Genomic DNA, 20259 nt, shown 5'->3' on the forward strand with positions numbered 1-20259 from the left:
CAGAGAGCCACAGAGGGAGCCGTACACACATAGGACCCGGGGAAGTCACTTCTCAGATGCCAAGCTCCTTCGGCAAGGACAGAGGCAAAGGGCTGGGAAAAGGGTCATAAAGACAGTTTTCCAAAATCCCTTGGCCACTCACAGCTCCCTTGGCCTACAAAGTGTGCAGTGACCTGATCTGTATGTAGCACAGGTGTCCCTTTGGTTGGGGCGGGGAGGGTTATCCAAGTCTTATTCGTAAACCTTCCACCACCCCAGATGCTGTCTTTACCGGCAGGTCCCATGGGGAGGATCTCAAAACACCTCTAGTCCAGGTCACCCCTCGTTCCAGAAGGGAGTCACATTCCATGCCACCCTGCACCCGGCCAGCCTGGTCTGTGCGCCATAAATCTGCTCAGCAACCCTCTCCACGGCGGGGGGTGTTTACCGCCCTCCCAAGGCCCGCCCAAGGGGGGCTGCTGGGTTGGAGGGCAAGGTGAGGGGCAGGCGAGCGATGGGGAAAGGTGGGAAGGCTATTGGGCTGGTTGGTCCATCCTGCCGGAAGTCCCTGCCTTTCTCTCTACCTCTCCCCGCATCCCCTCCCCCAATCCTAAAGGCCACCGCAGAGTCATGTCCCCTGCTGGCCCGAGCTTTCCCTCAGCAATCACTTACACACACACACAAAGTGTTGTAAATAGAGCGGAACTGGGAACGGGCTGGGGCCGGATGACGTCTCCCCTCCTCAGAGGGCCCAGCATCCCCATGGAGGGCTGGTCCACCCCAGCGCCTCTCATTCAAAGCATTCTTGACCCGGGAGTGCCCAACCCTGACAGCAGGCACGGAGCTCCCGCCAATGGATTTTGCTTCTGCAGCACTTTGCCGGGGCTGATCCGTCCTCCCTCCCAGAGGCCCCCCTGGCCTCCTCTCCCGGCGGCGTTTAACCTTGGAGGCGTGTAGAGGACCTGACTCAGGTGGGGACCAGAGACCCACTCCCGTCCATGCCCACCATGAACGTGCTGAGTGAGGCCAGTGGTTGCACTGAAACCGAGGTCAGAGCACACGGCCCGCAGGCTCCCTCCACCGTGTTATGTTGTTAAATATGGATTTTTATTTTTATTAAGTTAGGGTCTCCTGTTGTTCCTTGAGGGGTCTGGGCTCCAGATTGGGGTGGATCTTTAGACATTCCTCCTCCTCGATTCTGGAAAAATCTACCCAAAGCTCACACCCGCCAGGCACAGAGCCAGCAGCCCATTTTGGGGTCCAGGCACAATCCATGGTTCTGTGCATTTCACCCTCTAACCCGCACAGCAAGAGTCACTCCAACAGCCCGGCCGGCATGGCTCAGGGGTTGAGTATTGACCTATGAACAAGGAGGTCACAGTTGGATTCCCAGTCAGGGCACCTGCCTGGGTTCCAGGCTCAGCCCCCAGTGGGGGGCATGCAGGACGAAGCCAAGCAATGATTCTCTCTCATCATTGATGTTTCTATCTCTCTCTCCCTCTCCCTTCCTCTCTGAAATCAATAAAAGTATTTTTTTAAAAATCACTCTAATGTCCACCAGGAGTGGCTAATGAGGTTCTCACACCCTCCGGAGCAAGAACCATGCCCTGCAGCCCTCAGGAGCCAGGGTCTCAAGGAGGTCACATCCCTAGCTTTCCCCTTCACCATGTCACCAACTTACGACTCAGGTGCCACACCTAGGTCAGGTGGCCCTGAGACAGCCCTAGTTTGCAGGCTGGGGGTGGGGGTGGGGGGGAGTCCTGGGGAGGTCGCCATGGTGCAGCAGACCCCGCCCCCCACCCCACCTCCAGCCCACTTCCGGGGCCTCCATTGAGTTCAGGCCTGAGGAATCTGAAGCCAAGCTCGGCCGTGACTGGTCCATGAGTCAGTGCCTCTCTGCTCTGCACGGCTTCTCTGAAGTCAGCTCCTCCGAGAACACCGATGCGTCCAACCGGGCAAAGGCGAGGGATTTAGAAAGTGAAATGAACTTAAATAGCAAGTGAGGGTGACCCACGCTCAGGGCTGTCAGCGTGGGTGACCTCCCCTCTGCATTCCAGCGCAGGAGGAGAGAGGGGGAGAGGGACGGGGCGGGGGGGGGGGGGGGTGCGGGGGCAGCTCAGAACATGCCACGAGGGGTCCTTGATAACACCATGGAGTCATAAACAAGAATAATCCTTGTTCACGCCCCCCCTCTGGTCACATGCATTTCAGGACTAGAGAAAATGGCTGTCCCCTCCCAGCCCCTTGCTCCCAAGTCCGGTTCAGAGCAAAAAGGAAAGACATGGAAATGCTGAAACGAGGTATTTGCTCCCCTCTGGGTGAACTGTTTTACAATAAGCTACCTGCTGGGGTCAGGAAACCGAGCCCCACGGCTTCCTGCTCACAGAGCAAGTCACGAGGGGGTTCCTGTCGGGGAGCCATCGCAGGGACGTGGTCACCCACCCACGACCCCTTTGTACCTGGTCCAGCGTTGATTTGAAACCCCCTCTCCTCTGCTCCCCCCCTTCCCACCCACCGTGCCTACGCCCTACAGTGAGGTCAGAGGGCCATGGGGTGGCGGGGAGCCAGGAGGAGGGGAAGGAGAGGGGCGGGGGGAGCCCAGTGCTCCCCGGTCCCGATAGGAAGCCTACTTTCTGGATGAGTAGGTGCGTGTGATGCTCCAAGACGAGGGGAATGGTCACAACCAAATAAACAGCCCAGGGAGCCAGGCAGCCCCTCCCGGGAGGGGGATGAGCCGGGTGGAAGTTTATCCAAACACAGGAGGAAAGTGGTTCGAGTTGGAGGGATGGGGGGCCGGGAGGGGTGGAGGAGGAGGGCTCCTTACTGGGAAGGAGATTTGTTTACATCTTATTTGCTCCTTCATTTTTAATGTGATTCTGGCCCCACGTCCTGTAAACACACCAGCTTTTCCATTGCCGAGCGGTGCCAGGGGAGCCAAAGACAGAGCCGAACGCGGTGCCAGGATCCTGGGCGAGTCGGGTGGGGCTCCCAGAGGGGGGCTGTGGGTCCGCAGTGAGGGAGGAAGGGTGTGACTGGAAATCTAGGTGAGGAAACGGGGAGCCGTCTGGATGGGGGCGGGGGGTCCCCCACAGGCTAGGAAATCAGCTGTTCTCTCTGCCCCCGGGAGAGGAGGCCACAGATGGGGCCTCAAGTCCCTATGTCCATGTCTAACGGACCCTCCTTCATCTGTAGAGGCAACTGACAGATTCTGCAGAGAAGGTGGCCCTCGGGAGGCGCAGGGTGGCTGGTGGGAGAGCCAGCTTTCGTGACTGGGCAGCTGAGGATGTCTAGGAAGGAGAATCACTCGTATGAGAGCGAGTGTCCGGACACCGTCAAGTCAACCTCTATGTATACTCAGCTCCATCTGCTAAACCAGATCCAACCCAACCGCCCTCAGAGCTCACCCGCGGCCAGCGAGAAGCCGGGCCGCCACACAGCATCGGGAAAATGCAGTCGCACGAAGGAGCTCGCATCTGCAGTCTCCTCTCCCCACACAGGCACTGGGGTCACCTGAGCAAGGGTCAAGGCGGACGGGTCCCTACGGCTCCACGTTCCCAGTGCAGAGCTAACATCGCACAGTGACTGCCTCCGGCTTTCCGCTCAGAGGAGGCCTAGGTCGTCCAGAATCCGGGGTCACCCGACAGCAGCCGCCTCCGCCATGCCGGCGAAGTTCAACCTCAACAAGATCAAAGTCATATCCCTGAGGTGCCCGGGTGGGGAAACCAGTGCCAGGTCTACCCTGGTCCCTAAGATCACCCCCACCCCAACTCCCGGTTCTGTCTCCACAAAAGTTTGGTGATGAGATTGTCAAAGCAACTGGGGATTGGAAGGGTCTGAGGTCCCAGTGAAACGGACCATTTGGAACAGACTGGCCCGGAGTGGGGTAACGGGGAGGTGGGGTCCCTTCTGGATCATCAAAGCCCTAAAGAACCGCCACGAGGTGGGAAGAAGCACAAACACCAGGAAGCGCAGTGGAAACACCACTGCCGGTGAGGCTGTCAGCATTGCCCGGCAGCTGCGGCGCCGATCTTTCGCCAGAGAACTCTCTGGAACCAGTGAAGGGATCCTGGGGCTGCGATGCCGACGGCCACCACCCTCATGACCTCACAGGTGACATCAGCAGTGGGATGCCTGGCTCGTTTAGAACTACAAAGGGAAATATTTCCACTGCAGATCGTTTCACAACCAAAAAAATAAAACAGATCTCACATTTACTGGGCGCTGTGTTCCCGGCTGTTCTAATGCTGTGCGCACTGCGCCTGCCGTAGCCGTTCTCCCTCGCGCCCACCCTAGCAGCTGTGGGAAGATATGGACGCTGAGGCATGGAGAGGCAAGTTATTCCCTGCTGGCTGGTCCCCCTGCTAGAGGCCGGCAGTGGTTCAGACCCAGGCCGGCGTGCTCCTCGCCGCTGCTCCGTTCGCCTCTCTCTGCAGGGGGTGGTGGCCCCAGAAAGGGGCCAGGGTCCCTACATTTCATGGAAAAGGGCCTTCCGCCCCTACCGCTGACAGCTCATGTTCCGCTGACGTGTAAAGGAGGAAAGTCATTCAGTAAAACCATGAGAGCGGGGTGTGTTTTATTGTAACCGCCGGCTGTGACTAATACAGCTTGCATTTTCAGTTTCTCCTGAAATGGTCATAGAGAAACGGTCATGCTGACCGGAGGGCGGGGGCCTGGTGGGGGTGCTACAGGGGAAGTCACTGAACCGGCTCAACTTCCTCTCCTCATCTCTGAAAACGGGGTCCCTGGACCTTCTCACTGCGTTGCCGGGGAGAGTCAAATGAGAAGCTTTGCAAAGAGTTTAAGATTGGAAAGCACGGTCAAACATTGGACCCTGTTAGTTCCTGACCTGGCCTGATTTTCCGTGGCTGAACGTCGCATCATCTCATGACACTGGTCCTGCTGGCCAGAGCCCACAGATGACATCCATGCTGTCCAAACTCTAATTTCACTTGTTTGCTTATTTAAAAATATTTTAGTGATTTCAGAGAGACAGAGAGAGCGAGCACGAGAGAGAGACACTGATTTGTTGTTCCACTTACTAGCATTCATGCATTCATTGGTTGACTCTCGGCCACAGGAGCAGTGCCAGGGAACCGTGATATCCCGGGCAGGCTAGGAAGATGTGGGCTCCGTAGACCGTGAGCAGGGTGGCCTGGAGAGAGCATGTGGGGACTGACATGGAGCAACGTGCCAGGGTGCATGCACCCCATAGTGGGTGGCTACTAGCAAGCACCCACGAGGTCAGAGCACCCAAGAACCACAGTGGCACAGCCTGGTTTGTGCCTGGGCTGTTTCTGGCAGAGGACGAAGGGTGTGCTACCTCTTTTGGTTTCACTGCAGCTCACACGGGGAGAGTGGGCAGGCGGGTGGCTGTCCCGCCTGTGGGGTCTGGATGTTACACTCCACGGGGAGAGACGAGCCCCGGTCAGACCCCCGTCAGCATGCACAGCTCCTGCTGTAGCAGCTCACCTTTCGATGCATCGGGTTGAAGCCATCTGTCCCTGTTAGGTATGGACAGTCCATACGAAATAAAGCTGACAACTTAGAAGAACGAGGTCTACCGCTTTCCCCAATGCCTGTGATCATGTTCATGTTAAGCTGAAGGAGAGGCAAGGCCTTGGCCCAACAGTCTTATTAAGGGACCTAGCTTATTATTAAGAGTTCAGGGCTGAGATCAATAGGTAAAGGGATAGAGAAGAATGGGTACCTATCCACAGTGGAATATTACTCAGCCCCCAAAAAGAATGAGAGCTTGTCATTTGCAACCACATGGATGGACTTAGAGGGTATTGTGCTAAGTGAAATAAGTCGGGCAGAGAAAGACAAATACTATATGTTTTCACTGATATGTGGAGTCTCAAAAACAAAAGAAGCAAAACAGAAACAGACTCGTAGATACAGAGAACATGCTGGTGGTCGCCAGATGGGAGGGATGTTGGGAGAGAACGGGTGAAAAAGGTGAAGGGACTGAGAAGTGCACATCGCCAGTTATTATAAATAGTCACGGCGAGGTTGAGTACAGCACAGGGGATAGAGTCAATAATAGTGTAATAACTCCATGGAAGGTGTCAGATGGGGACTAGACTTGCTGAGTGATCTCCTTGTAAGGTATATAAACGTCTAACTACTACGCTGTACACCTAACACTAATGTAATATTGTATGTCAAAAATAAATTAATTTTTTAAAAAGACATCAGGGCAGAGGATGGAGGGGACCCACCAGGCCCACAACACGGTGGGCAGGCCAGTCCCGGGCCAGCCAGAGCCCTGAGTACGGGCCGTTTTCGTAACAGAACACTATGTCTTTCACACCCTGCTCTCCTCTCCAGAGCCCAGATCTGAGTCACCGTAAAAGGTGGGGGAGGGACCAGCAAATGAGGAAGAAACAGAGAAGGATATGGAAAGCGATTTAAAAACACACACCTCCGACAGAACTTGATAACCCGGAGTCCAGGTGATCGGCGCCTGATGGCACACAAAGGCCCAAGGCAGGCCACAGGACGGGGCAGCTTCAGACTTCATGTTTGCCTTCCACTGAGCAAACTAATAAATCCCCTCCAGTTTTAGCCACGCAGAGCTCCCCGATTTTATTTACTGGTCAAAACTGCAGGCGGGTTTGCTTTTTCCCCTCCCCGGTCACCCAGGGCAAATAGCAGGCCCCTCCCCCGTCCTGCCATCAGTCTGTATGTCTATTTGCGTTCCCCTTCAACAAACTCATGTTCGGCGCAACTGACAAGGAGTGCAAACAGCTTTGAAGTATTCTTCGGTAATGGACTTCCCCCCGCAGCCCTGTGTTTGGCCTGGGCAGCCGAAGGCGAAGGGAGAAAGAGCTACTTGTCAGAGAAAAGGCAGACACCACCTGGGTCAGGCGGGGCTCAGAGCTTGACCCATGGAAGGGACCTCAGAGGATCCTCAAGACCAGTGGTTCTCAACCTTCCTAAAGCCGCGACCCTTTAATTCAGTCCCTCATGTTGTGGTGACCCCCAATTTCATTGTTACAAATTGAACATAATTAAAGCATAGCGATTAATCACAAAAACAATATGTAATTATATATGTGTTTTCCGATGGTCTTAGGCAACCCCTGTGAAAGGGTCGTTCGACGCCCAAAGGGGTTGCGACCCACAGGTTGAGAACCGCTGCTCAAGACCAACCATGTCTCCTCCTTCCCCTCCCATTTTATAGATGAGAAAACTGAGACCCAGAGAAAAGGCTTGAGTGACTTACAGGTGACCCTGGAGCAAAGCTAAAGGGAAAGCAGGACAAGAGTACAAGTTTCCAGTCTCCCTAAACGCCCAAGTTCAAGGCTATTTCAGACCCAGGCAGAGATGTGCTCCCTCTGTGGATTGCTCTCTAAAATAGAGATAGGGGGAGCCAGCCCTGCTTTCCAGCAGCCTGGCAGGAAGGTCTTGTCCAAGGTCAGTGGCATTCCCAAGGTCACCTTCATGCCCTTTACACCAGCAGCCTGGCAGGAAGGTCTTGTCCAAGGTCAGTGGCATTCCCAAGGTCACCTTCATGCCCTTTACACCAGCAGCCTGGCAGGAAGGTCTTGTCCAAGGTCAGTGGCATTCCCAAGGTCACCTTCATGCCCTTTACACCACATCCTCCTGAGCTGAGGGACGTCCTTCACCATTGGAGCCTCCTATTTTTCCATCAACACACAGGTTCGCAGGACCATTGGAAGAGGATACAAGTCTTCCCTGGGTCAAGTTCAATGCCATGGAAACATCTCGGAGGGAAGCTTGAACCAAACCTTGGGGAAAGGGACCAGCTCTACTTTGAGGTTAAGTTATGCTCAGAACGAATTCAAGCAAGATCAGTATGTCCAGCATGTGAAGGAAACACTGTTCCACTGTACCTCGGGCAGCGTCTGCTATGCTGTTCTCACAGGGAACAAAAATAACCAATCTTTACGTCACTAACTCTAGCAAATATGGCAGCATTGTGGATGTCAGAGCTAGAAGACCTTCGGGGCATGACTCCTTCATTCTCCATGGAAGGAGGCAAGAGGAGGGCCGTGTTCCAGCGCCGCAGACACGCACGCCGTCTTTCAGCAAGACGAGGAGGCCTGATCCCTGGCAAGCAGCAACAACTTCGGGATGGCACGCATCCCGAAAGCCTGGCTTTGACGAACCTGAGAAGAACCTATAATTTGCCTTCTTTGGATTGTTCTTACTTGTCATGAACACCAACGACTGGGCTGGCACGACCTTCCTCTCCTCCACCCTCCACTGCCAGCACCACCGTCGGCTCCTCTCGCCCAGACCGAGGCAGTGTCTGCAGAGGGAAGAAGGAGCCTGGGTGGTCCCAGGCCCCACTCCCCGAGTTGGAACTCAAAGGTTATCTAGGAGACTTTAGAGAGAAAGTACACACTTAGGCCCAATTTACATGCCCTTGATAGTTTAAAGGATCCTAGCGTTCAAAGGAATTTCAGGAAGTCATCGCGCCAACTCCTTTGCTCTCCAGACACCACCATCCCAAAGACTTTAGCTCTTAGTCTCTGTCTAGCTAGCTTGCAGAATTTTCTTCTGGGCTCATTATTCTATGTAGTATGTACACATATCACACACACACACACACCCCGCTCACACGCACGCATGCACACACCACTGTCCACAGCACTCTACTGAAGGAAGTGGTCTCTATTGGTTCCTTATACCCAGGTTTTTATTCAATATCACGCAACCCTACCATTCTGGAAACAACTGACATGGTGAAGATTGGTGGTTGATCCAATGGCATGCATCTATAGGCTGCTAGTGGCCAATGATATGTCCTGAATGGTGATTGGTCAAGCCGGTCAAGACTACCAGCCAGCTACAGAAAGTAAAGCAGCAGCAGAGCCAGGATCGTCGAGTCACCCAGCAGGGTGACCAGTTGTCCCAGTTTGCCCAGGACTATGGCAGGGTTAGCACTGGAAGTCCTGCACCCTGGGAAAGCCCTCAGCCTGGGCACCCTCAGCCCATCACCATGAGCCGAATTCTAGAATCGGGAGCAGTGGATCCCACTACAGAGGAGGAGATCGAGGGGGCTGTGGTATGACAGTTTCTGCTGTCCCTGGAAACCATCTCTAGCAAAGGGAACCCTTTAGTTAATCCTCACCCAAGGATATTTTTCCATTGATTTTTAGAGAGAGTGGAAGAGAAGGGGAGAGACAGAGAGAAACATCGATGTGAGAGAGACACATCGGTTGGTTGCTGTCCACATGCTCAACTGGGGTACATGCCTTTGACTGGAATCGAACCCAAGACCCTTTCGTCTGCACCGACGTTCTAACCACTGAGCACCACCAGCCGGGCAGCAATGCAAACTCATGAATGACTCGGGCTTCTCGGGAAGGTCTAGCTGGGCAGCTGCTGCCAGACTGCTTCCTGCCTACTTCCGCAGCACTTGCACTAAGCCAGCATGTATGGAGGTAAGACAAGTGGGTCTCTGTCCCTTGACACCCAAGGGAATTGAACTGCTACAACGAGCCTGTCTGCCTGTCGAGGAAGGACGGCGAAAGCCCACAGACAAGCCTCGTGTTCCAACAGCAGGAAACCTCCTCCAGAGGCTCCCCTCCGTCGTTTTGTGTTGAACCTGAATCGCCGAGAAGGACCCCCTTGCTCCACTGAGAAGACACTGAAATCACTAAATGGTCACACAAACACATCATCTGCAACACTGGGAAGGTAGACAGGTCTAGCTTTAATTCCTTCCATCCATTCACTGTGGACACTGAGAGTACAGGCCTGCTTGGCCCTGCACTTTGGCCAAGGTTGACATGGATAGACATCTAGGAAGTATTTCCGTCCATGCGTATGGCGGCTACAGAGTGAACGAAACGAACAGGACTCATGTCACATGGGGCCCAATCCATTGCCGGGTGTGTGTGTCATCGGCACGCACCGGAGGAAGAGGGTCCGCCATAAATTCCACCAGCGCTGGTAGCTGGACGGTCCGTAAAGAAGCCCCAAGCTCCGGTGTGGACCCCAACGGCCACCTGAGAGGAGAGGGTCTTGCAGCAGACTGTGCCTCCGGCTCAACAGAAGACAGCAGGAATAAACAACAGGGCTCATTTTCTGCTCCTCCAGATGTCCGATCGTGTGTGATCCCAGCCAAGACGGTTGGGCATGGAGAACGCCAGCCTTCACAATACAGCTCCCCCGCCGGAGTCCCTGCCAACGTCCCCGAGCCCAAGGAACGTCCCTGCACAGATCAGCATCCCTCGGGAACCCGTGCGGCCAGACCCGAATAGACGAGAAGGAAGACTCCTCCAAGGCTGTGAGCATAGCGGCGCACACGTGTCTTGAGAAGGAGCCGGAACAAAAAACTAAGATCCTGTTTGACCTAAGTGTAGTTAACGATTCACTCTGTATCCGCTAGAAGATGACGGAGCAAACAAGAATCGATGCACAGCAGGCGTGGAGGTGGGGGGCGGGGGCAGAAAGGGGGTTGCAGAAAGCCCTGGGGTTCCTGGGGGTGGGGGATGGGCAGCCTTCGAGCCGAGGCCTCAGAGGAAGTGTTTTCCATAAGAAGGAGAAGTGAGGTCTGGGATACCGGTGTCTTCTCCGGAGGTTGCCCCCAGCAACGATGCATCTCCCAGCGCATGCAGGTCATCACACTCACTATTCCTCAGAGCAAGGGTCTTTGCTTTCTCCTCAAATGTCTTCTCAAATCCAGAACCTTCTGTATGTATCCTCCAAAATAAGACTTCTCCATCCAATGCAGAGTGCCTGCCTCTTAAGAGCTGGTTGCATCTGAGTCAGGACCTCCAGGAGGCTCCCTGGTGGGTGGTGAGGGTGAGGAAGGGCGGCCCTTTGCCAGCCCTGCTTCCCAGGCCTGTGGAGCAAAACACAGCATTGGAGTGAGAATCTGGCGTCAGCCCCTCCTACAGATGGCTTTCAACAGTGAGCGTCACTTTCCTACTTTCCTCCCTAACAGTCGAGCTGCTGAGAAGAGGAGACGCTGCTTCTAAAAGCAGGATTTTCATTAAGGGGGGTGGGGGGGTGGGGGGGGGTTATTTATCCATTTCAACCAATTCCCTGTACACTGAGTCACCACTGGGAGCCTTTCATACAAATCCCACCACTACACCCATAGCTGATTTATTTTAAAAAATAAATTAAATACCACTGAACCCAGCCAGCCCAGAGGAAGTGGAAAATTCTGTTTTCAGCAGGTCACTGTGATATGTCTGTGAGATGTGGGCGTGTGGAGGTATTAGATCACCCACTTTACAAATGGGGAAACTGAGGCACAGAGGGTGCCAATGTTCTCAGTAAAGGATGACAAGGGTCTGGTCCCTAATCCTAATGTTCCCTTCAGCTGGCACCTCTCTGCTCTCACAAGCCCCTTAACAATTAGGAAACCACCCAGAGTGGGTAGGGGTCCCCCCCATGGAAATGTGAAGGCATGGTTTAACACGTTTCTACTTCCCTAATACTGATGGCAAATACACAGAGATGGCCCGGCCGGCCCGGCTCCGTGGCTGAGCATCGACCTAAGAACCAGGAGACCACAGTTTCCTTCCTGGTCAGGGCACATGCCTGGGTTGCAGGCTCAATCCCCAGTAGAGCGTGTGCAGGAAACAACCGATCAATGATTCTCTCTCATCATTGATGTTTCTCTCTCTCCCTCTCCCTTCCTCTCTGAAATGAATAAAATTATATTAAAAAAAAAAAAAAAGAATTGCGGGGCTGTCTTACTGTCCCTATTAGGATGGACACCCTGGAAGGAGCGAGAGTCTGCATATTAGAGTCACCTACCCAAAGAAAGCCAGCCAACATGCCCATGCAGAGGTGTCTGGGCGCTCCAGGTGGCTCTCTGACTGGTGGCCAGGGGGGCATCGTACGTCTTCGCCCAGGTGTTGCCTGGGCCTTCCAGACACTCTCTTTCATTTGGACCCGAAAGCACCCCCAACACCCCCAAAGTTGTGCTAACGTCCCTCGGGTCCCCTTCCCTCCCGGGCAGCGGCCCTCTCCCCTGGCTCCCACGGGGCCCAGGGCCGGGAGAAGCCCTTCTTGCCCCGGGAGACGCACACAGCTCGCAGCTCGCCAATTAATTGGCAGCCGCCAGGTGAATCACACAGGGACTTCCTTCTTGTTGCCCGGCAACCGCATGCACTTGGCAGTGGGACGTTAAACACAGAGGGGAATGTTGGGAGGGACTTGCAAAATAAAATGAAAAGCAAAACATGCAACACCCCAGACTCATCCCGGCATGGCCAACCCAGCCCGGGGTGGGGGGTGGGGGGGGGGGGGGTGAGCGGCACTGGGGAGTGGGGTGGAGACCAGGGAATCAGCCCAGCAGAGGGAAATGAGGTTAGAACACGACCAGTCTAAGCAGAGCCCACCTCTCCCTCCCCCACCCCCCTACCCAAATCCTCTGGGTGCATGTTTATATGTGGCCAAAGACACGCCTCTGTTAGCCTGGAGAAAGGCAACGGGGGGCCCACGGATTAACAGGCGCCGAGGGAGTTGGAAGATTACCTAGAAACACGCAGCCCAGAGGGTTTACGAGGCTGGCTGAGGGCACGTATCTGCTGTTTTCGCGTCTCCGCTGGGCACCGCTGCCCGGCTAAGTCACTCTGCCACCTCTAGGGCAGGAACGCCTCCTCCCAATCCTTTTCCCCTCGAATGTGTTTGTGTCTGTTGCTATGGCCACTGGGAGCTGTGCCCTCTAGACCCTGTCTCTGGCCTCTCTGAAAACCCCGGGACAGACGTGAAATGTGTGCATGTTCTGTGCTGGGGTCAGCCCACGGAACAAGGGCTGGGGACAAGGAAAGGGAGGACAGTGGCAAGGGGGCCACTGCGGTAGGCTGAATATTAGCCCCCCAAAGACAACCAGGCCTTGATCCCTGCGACCTTGAACGTAGGCTACCTCTGACAGCAAAAGGGACTGTGCGGGTGTGAGCGAGGGCTCTGGGACTGCAGGGATTACCCTGGGTTATCCAGGGGGGGCCCACATGTAATCACAAATCTTCATAAGAAAGAGGGAGGCAGTCCTAGCTGGTTTGGCTCAGTGGATGGAGCGTCGACCTATGGACTGAAGGGTCCCAAGTTCAATTCTGGTCGAGGGCGTATACCTCGGTTGCAGGCTCAATCCCCAGAACCCGGACCAGGCCCTGCAACCAGTAGATATGTCTCTCCCCATTCCTCCCACTCTCTCTAAAAATCAATGGAAAAATATCCTCGGTGAGGATTAACAAAAAAATAAATAAAAATAAATTTCCTATTTAAAAAAAAAAAGAAAGAGGGAGGGAGAGAGGCAGGGCAAGACCTGACCCAGAGGCTAGAGGGACCCAGGGCAGGAATCACAAGGCAAGGCGACCAGGAGGCTCCAGAGCTGGAAAAGGCAAGGAAGTGGACACTGGAAGGAGCCAGCCCTGCGGGTGCCTTGACCTTAGCCCCGTGGAACTGGCCCCCAGAACCATAGAAGAATAGATGTGAGTCGCTTTACACCCCTTAATTCATGGTAATTTTACAGCAGCCATGGGACTCTACTGCTGTGCATCAGGGCACACGGGGCCTCTGAGCCCCACAGGTCTGTGGAAGAGGGTGTCACCGCAAGCACAGAGGCAGCAATGGGCTGAGGCTGGCCAGGAGGGGCGAGGTCCAGAACTCGGCTTAGGAAGGTCCGACAGACACCCTACGAGGGCAAAGGGCGGGTCTCTGAGACCAACTGAGGCGAGAAGCAGCCCAGGCTCTGAAGGGGTTTTGAAATTGTTTTCATTCGTGACTGTAACTTGGCTCCATCTCTGAAAGCTTCTGTTTCATCATCTGCAAAATGGAGATAATATCTGCCTTGCAGAGCTTTTAGGATTAAGGGAGATGCCGTATGAGAAGTACATGGCACAGGGCAGAGGCCCAATAAATTACCACTCTGAGGAGGATTCTGTTCTCCCCTTTCTACTTAGAAACAGAACTCTGATTTCTGGTGGACACACTGAGGCCCAGAGTCAAAAGTCTATGTTTCCCAGCCTCCCTTGCAGCTAGCTATGGCCATGTGACTAAGATCTGGTCAAGGAGACGTAAGCAAGTGCTGTGGGACTTCTGGGAATGCTGTTCAAAAGGGGTTGGAAAGAGCCCGATGGTTACCTCTCTGCCTTTCCTGCCTTCCGCCTTCAGCGAGGACGTGATGGCTGGTGCCCCAGCAGCCGTCTTGGACTACGAGGGACGCTGAACATGGGAGTCCTGTGGGAAGGTAATTCAATAGGAAGAGGGAAGCCTGGGTCCCTAAAAGCTGAACTGCTACACTAGCCTTGGATGGCCTTTCTCTGGATTTCTGCTATGTGAGCAAGAATGCTCTTGTGTCCTAATAGTGAAGTCACTATTACTGTAGAGTTTTCTAGTAACCACGATGAATGCCCTATATCACAGATCTGGAAAAGGGAACCCATCTAGAGGAGTGCTTCTCCAAGTGTAGTCCACCTTCAGCAGCACCTGGGAACGCGTTAGAAATGCAAGTTCTCAGGCCCCACCCCAGACTCACTGCCTCGAAAATGCCGAGAGCCGCTGCGCATGGCAGACACTGCTCCCAGCGGGGGAAGCGGGAACATACCTGAACCTGACTCTGGGGAGGACACAGGTGCTCCCAAGCAGAAACTGTCACCAGCACGGCTGGGGCAGGCTTGGGAATGGACAGGTAGCTGCCAGGTGGGGTGACTGGATGGAGCAGGATTCCTGGTGGCTGTGTCACCTTACTTCCCATCAGAACAGGGTGGACACCTTTCCTGTCTCCCATGAATAACCACACAGAGCCTCTGTTTCCTCCCCTCGTAAACCGAGAGCACCGGGAGCCGGCTCCCACGAGGTGCTGCACACATGAGCTCATGCAAGCCAGAGCACTGCCTTCGTGAAGGCGGGGACACGGCAGCGGCCTGTTTAGAAACGGGAGCACCAACTCTCCCTCCAGTCGGTAAACTCCCCGGGCGCTGAAACCAGAATCCTCCCACAGGGCTGCGCCCTGAGCAAGGACAGGCTTCCCATACTTTTAACGGAGCCTGGAAATCAGCTCTGCGCGGCGTTCGTAGCTGGGCCGGAGCATGAAGGGAGGAATAAATGAAGCGAGAACCCGGGAGTGAGGAGAGAAGGAGAGCTGAGCAGGGTGATGCTCTGGCTCCTGGAGAAGGCAGATGAAGTCACCTGTGAATTCTCTCTTCTGCTGGGACCCGCTCTTGCCTTTGCCATTTCATTCCCAGCCTGCCCTGCTGAAATGCTGAGCCAAGCTTTTCCTGGCTCCCTTTGGCCCAAACCATTAAGTCAAGGATGTCACTGTGGGGAGGCAAGAGGGAGGTGGAGGAAAAGAGGAGAAGAGGAGGGAGAGGAAGAAAAAGAAGAGGAGGAAGAGAAGGAGGTGAGGAAGAAAGAGGAGAGAGAGAGAAGAGATGGAGGGCAGGAGGAGAGGAAGGCAGAGGGGCTGGAGGACAGAGGAGAGAGAAGCCTGCAGGGTAAACCAAGTCCTCGCAGCACCAGGAGAGACTGGCCTCTCTCCCGCTCCCTCTCTCAGCTCCAACCGGCTAGCGCAGATGGGGAGACGGGGCACAGGTATGAGTCCGTAACCCCATGGAAAAGGCCAGGTCCCAGGGACCTCAGGGAGGCTAAGGCCTCGTGGGATGGAACCCACTGGCATCTTCCACTGAAGGCAGCGGATTGGAGCAGGTAGGAGTGACCCCATTGCTCTCTATCAGTGGTACCCAAGAAGCAAGGAACCAGGTCCCGTTTCTGTTCCTGGGGACTTCTGTTCCCGGCCACAAATTAGACCAAACAAGGGAGGACTTGGCTTCTGGCATCAGCCAACTCCAAGCTTCCACCTTCCTCTCCCCACCCCACCGCCCTTCCCCCGGGGTCCAAATACAGCTCCCACTTGACTGAACCCCTGGGCTCCCTCCAGGCTGCAACCCTCCTGCACAGATGTCCTGACCCTGGCAGATGTGTTAGAAAATAAACCTCATAAAGCTTCCAGATGTGCTGTGTGCATGATGTTGTTTCTCGGCTCCTGTCTCCAGGGGCCCATGTGTGATGTCCAGTATCCTGACGGCCCAGATGGGACAGGAGGCGGCCAAGGGGCACTGCCTGGGGTCGACGGGGAAGGGGCCCTTCCTCCAGGACCACACTCACCCATCCGCCCATCGACTCCCCCCTGCAAAGATGCGACCTCCTTCTTCCCCTGGGTTCTCCCACCATCCCCCACGCCCTGTTTCTTCCCCTCTTATAGGTCCGATACACATCCCCTGCATGTGTACCACGTCAAGCAAAAGACCTCCGAAAGGCTGCAAAGGAGCGAGTCTGAGATTCCCAAAGGGGAACCCTCCAGGCTGTGCCTTCTCTGAGCCCCCACCTCGTGTCTCCCTTAAACTCCGTGGACGCATGGCCTTTGTGACACAAAGTCAGGGGCGAAATGACACAGAGCGCCCCTTCTACGTACGATGTTGAGTGACCATCTCAGGAGCTGGACCAGCCAGAGCGAGGGAATAGAGTCTGTGACTTGCCAAGCCCGCCCCTACCCCCCGGGGCTGGTGGCCTCTGGCCCACAGAGAGGTAACCGCCAACGGGCAGCCTTGTGCACACACAGCCACACACGCACCCGGCCCAGCGCGCACACACCTGAGGGCCCAGGATTCTTTGCACAAGGTGACGCCCGGCCCCTTTGATGCTCGCCGGATGTGCTCCCATTGGGTGAGAACCAGACCTCAATAAAGCCCGGCACTATCAAAAGGCCGGTGGTTTGCGATTGCCCCGGCCTGTTATCTCCGTGGCCCTGGGTGGGGCTGCTTTGCGGTTCTCCACTGAAAAGCATTCACTTCTAGGCGGATCAAAGCCCCTTCCGCATCGGGCCGGCCTGGATCCCTTATTTGTATCTGCAGGAGACTGTTCCTAACGATGGACTTTCAAGATAATAGGGACCCTAGTCCCAGACTCCCTCTGCCCTCTCCTTACCACGCAACGCGTCCCTCAGAGGCCACCTAATGGCCACTCACAAGGCTCTTCTCTTCTCTTTCTCCGGGTGAAGAGAAGACGTTAAATTTCCATTTAACATTGGAAATGGGGGGCTGGCCAGAGAGCGTGCCAGGCCTGCTCCCAGCAACCACGGGTGGACCAGGGGGACCGAGAGACACCAACTCGGAGACCAGGTAGGACCCCCTCTCCTGCCTGTGCCGGCGAGGGGACTCCGGAGAAGAGGGCACCTACTACACATTTTTCTCAGGAGGGATGAACAGACAGATCCCCGCCTGGTCCCTGCAGTCCTGTCTACTGTCTACCCAGATGTCTAAGGGCCGGCTGTCAGCCCACAGTGAGGACACAGCGGGAACCGAGTTGCCTGGATCTGGGGCACCCAGAAAGCCTGCCCATCAATACTGGGAGAAAGAGCCCGTGCACTCAAGGACTGTGGGTGCCGTAGGCTTTGGGGGCCTCCTGAGGGTTCCTCCGCTCCACCAAGGTCTGTCGGGGCCCGTGGAGGCGTGCTATGGCTGCCATGGTTTTCTTCTCTGTGTTCAGAGTACCTAGTGTAGTGTCTGGTCCTGAGGAGGCACATGGATGGGTTGATGGGTGAGTGGATGGATAGATGGGTGGGTGGATGCATGGGTGGGTGGATGGGTGGATGGACGGACGGACGGACGGACGGACGGATGGATGGATCAATAGATGGATGGACGGATGGACAGTTGGATGGACAAACAAGTAAATGAACCAGCATAGGCTGGTTATCTCACAAGTGTGGGAGGGAGGCCGGACATGGATACTCATTCTTACCAATGGGAAAACACCTTAGCTCAATGATATGGAGTCAGATCAAGGTTCAAATCCCAGAACCTGGGCAAGCTGCCTCTCTCACCCCTCCGTAAAACAGGCAAGACAGGGGCGCAGACTCCATCGTAGGGCCGTTGTGAGGCCTGAGCTAAATACTAAAGGCTCCTAAGTGGTATTTGTCATTATCACTGCATTTCCCTAGAGCACCCGCTCTATTAACAGATCCAGGGGCCCACTTCAGAGGAAGGACGGACAAGGAGTCACTGCCTTGGTTATTCTGCTGGCACAGACAGACACACCTACGGAGTAAAACACCCTCCGGGTCCACCTTCCACTGATGCTTTTTTTTCCCCCTTTTTAAATCTATAAGGTTGTTCTTAGTATTTAGATGAACCTTAATTCGATTCCTTCCACATTCCCTCAACCACTCGTACAAAGTCTGAGAACCCCACGCGTGGGGAGGAGGCGATGAGGCCCGGAGTCTCACCCACCTACAACCCGCCGCTAAAGGACCCCCCCCCCCCCCCCCCCGTGCGCCCGTAAACAAGGCAGTTCCCCACAGACCGGGCCCAGGAGAAGCTGACGTCTGGCTTTGCTGGTATTTAACGCTGAAATGCACAGATACCCTTGGCCTTCAACTCCATTGTCTTTGCCTTGCTTCTCATCCTTCTAACTGTGTCCCCTCTGCCTCGAACCCCTGGCTCTCCTGTCTGTCTCACTCTCGTTACAGGCCCTACAGCCTGAAGAGCCAGGCAAGGCCATCCCAAGGGGAAGGGATGCTTGCAGGACTCGGCCTGCCCGGCCCGGCTGGCCTGCACGTGGTGCGGGTGCCAAGGTGACAAAGGAAGCTGGGCCTCAGCACCCTCCGGTCACGACGGGGCCAGGCTGTTATTCAAGGCTACAGCTGGGCTCTGGGAGGCCCCGGGAGGTCAGGCAGCGAGTTCACGGGACAGGCCACCCACACGGCACATCAGGATCATCAGGACGGCTGGACCATCCCCGGGGCCAGCGCGGCGCTGGCCCTTGGCCCTGATTCGGAACACTCCACCATATGGCCTCCCTCGGGGAGGATGCGAGGAGGAAAAGAAATAAGCCGGGACGGGCAGGAGCCTGGCCTCCCTCCGGGTGCCAGGGACCCTTCCTGGACTCGCGGGAGGGCCGCTGGCACTGTCCCCGGCAGGTGTCAGTAAAAGACATGGGCGACTCCGACAGCCACGGTCCCAGATGAGGTCAGGTCTCCCTCTCTGCGGCCCCCAGATGTTCCCAGGGTTTTTGATCTGCACTTCAAATACGCTGGACCTTGGGTTACTTCACACTCTTCTAATTAAAGGCCCCAACTGGATTTTCACGTTTGCAGGGAGAGCTCTGACCAACGTGTAGGCAGCCCGAGAGGAAGAGAAGGGATCTCTGTTGTTCTCTCTCCTTCTCCCCTCCACCCCACACACCCCGGCTTCTCGCTCCCCTTCCCTCTAAAAGTATAAAAGCGGGGGTGGCAGGGGGGCGGGGGGGCGTGCTGTGTTGCAAACAAAATCCTGGCTGCCTTGGCCTCCAGGTCCCTGGAGCCGGCCTGTGTTCTGTTGAAAGCTTTTCTCTTTTCTCTGGTCCCATGGACACCGGTCCCCGTCCGCCCCGGTCAGTCGGGGCAGGGGTGGGGGGTGGAGGGGAGCTGGGTGAGGCTCTGGGAATTGAGAAGAAAGAGGCCAAGACCAGATTCTCTGGCACAGCTGCCAAGACAAGAGCCGGAGCGCCTGGCCTGGGCGGAAGGCAGCCTTCCCAGGTGCCTGGGCGTGCTGGGACTTGCTGGGAACCAGAGCCCTGGCTGGCAGACCGGGGTGGACAATGGGCCCAGAATTCACAGGGGCAGCGGAAGGAGGGGCCCCTGGGGGTTGGGGGAGTCGGGGGAGAGGGGGAGGTTTCAGGGAATCACATAAATTAAAGACAGAAAGAAGGATGTCAGGCCACCTTCACTTCCTTCCTCCCCTAATGGGAATTATCTCATTAGCCCCGAGCTTCCTCGAGGCTGACTTTAAATGATTCCTGTAATGGGGATCTCGATCCATAGCCTGCCCCCCCTCCCACCCCCATCCCATGTGACTCCTAGGAGAGCTAAGCAGGGCTCTTAAAGGGACAGTAGCAAAAAGATGCCAGTTCCATCTACTTAACATTTCACACCACTGTGGTATCGCCCTTTCACCCTTTATTTCCACTGATGGGAAGTTATTGGGAGAAAATCGGCATGCATATGGTGACAGGTTCAATCACAATTCATCCAAAAAAAAAAAAAAAGGAAAAGAAAAGATAGTCAGTAAATGTTACCTTATGTGGCAAAAGGGACTTGATGGGTGGGATTAAATGAAGGATCTTTTCAAAAATAATAATGTTTTTATTGATTTTTAGAGAGAAAGGACAGGAGAGGGTGTGAGAGATAGAAACACTGACCGGCTGCCTCCTGCACGCCCCCGACTGGGGATTGAGACCAAAACCCGGTATGTGCCCTGACCGGGAATTGAACCGGTGACCTTTTGGTGCACGGAATGATGTTCAATC

The 20259-nt window shown here is 55.3% G+C and overlaps 1 long non-coding RNA gene across 2 annotated transcripts in view; it reads right to left on the reverse strand.

The window, feature by feature from the left end:
* Positions 1-20259, reverse strand: part of LOC138994431 (uncharacterized) — a 300667-nt gene that overhangs the window by 174841 nt on the left and 105567 nt on the right. Inside the window, exon 3 of one of the 2 annotated variants that reach the window (XR_011468432.1) lies at positions 9648-10801. The exons of the other annotated variant lie outside the window; for it this stretch is intronic. This is a non-coding gene — a long non-coding RNA (uncharacterized lncRNA). Of the gene's footprint in view, positions 1-9647; positions 10802-20259 lie in introns of those variants that run through there. 2 annotated transcript variants of the gene reach the window in all.

This window comes from Myotis yumanensis, unplaced genomic scaffold, assembly GCF_028538775.1.
Source record: "Myotis yumanensis isolate MYYU_CA2020_CCGP unplaced genomic scaffold, mMyoYum1.0.hap1 SCAF_16, whole genome shotgun sequence".
Classification (NCBI taxonomy): Eukaryota; Metazoa; Chordata; class Mammalia; order Chiroptera; family Vespertilionidae; genus Myotis; species Myotis yumanensis.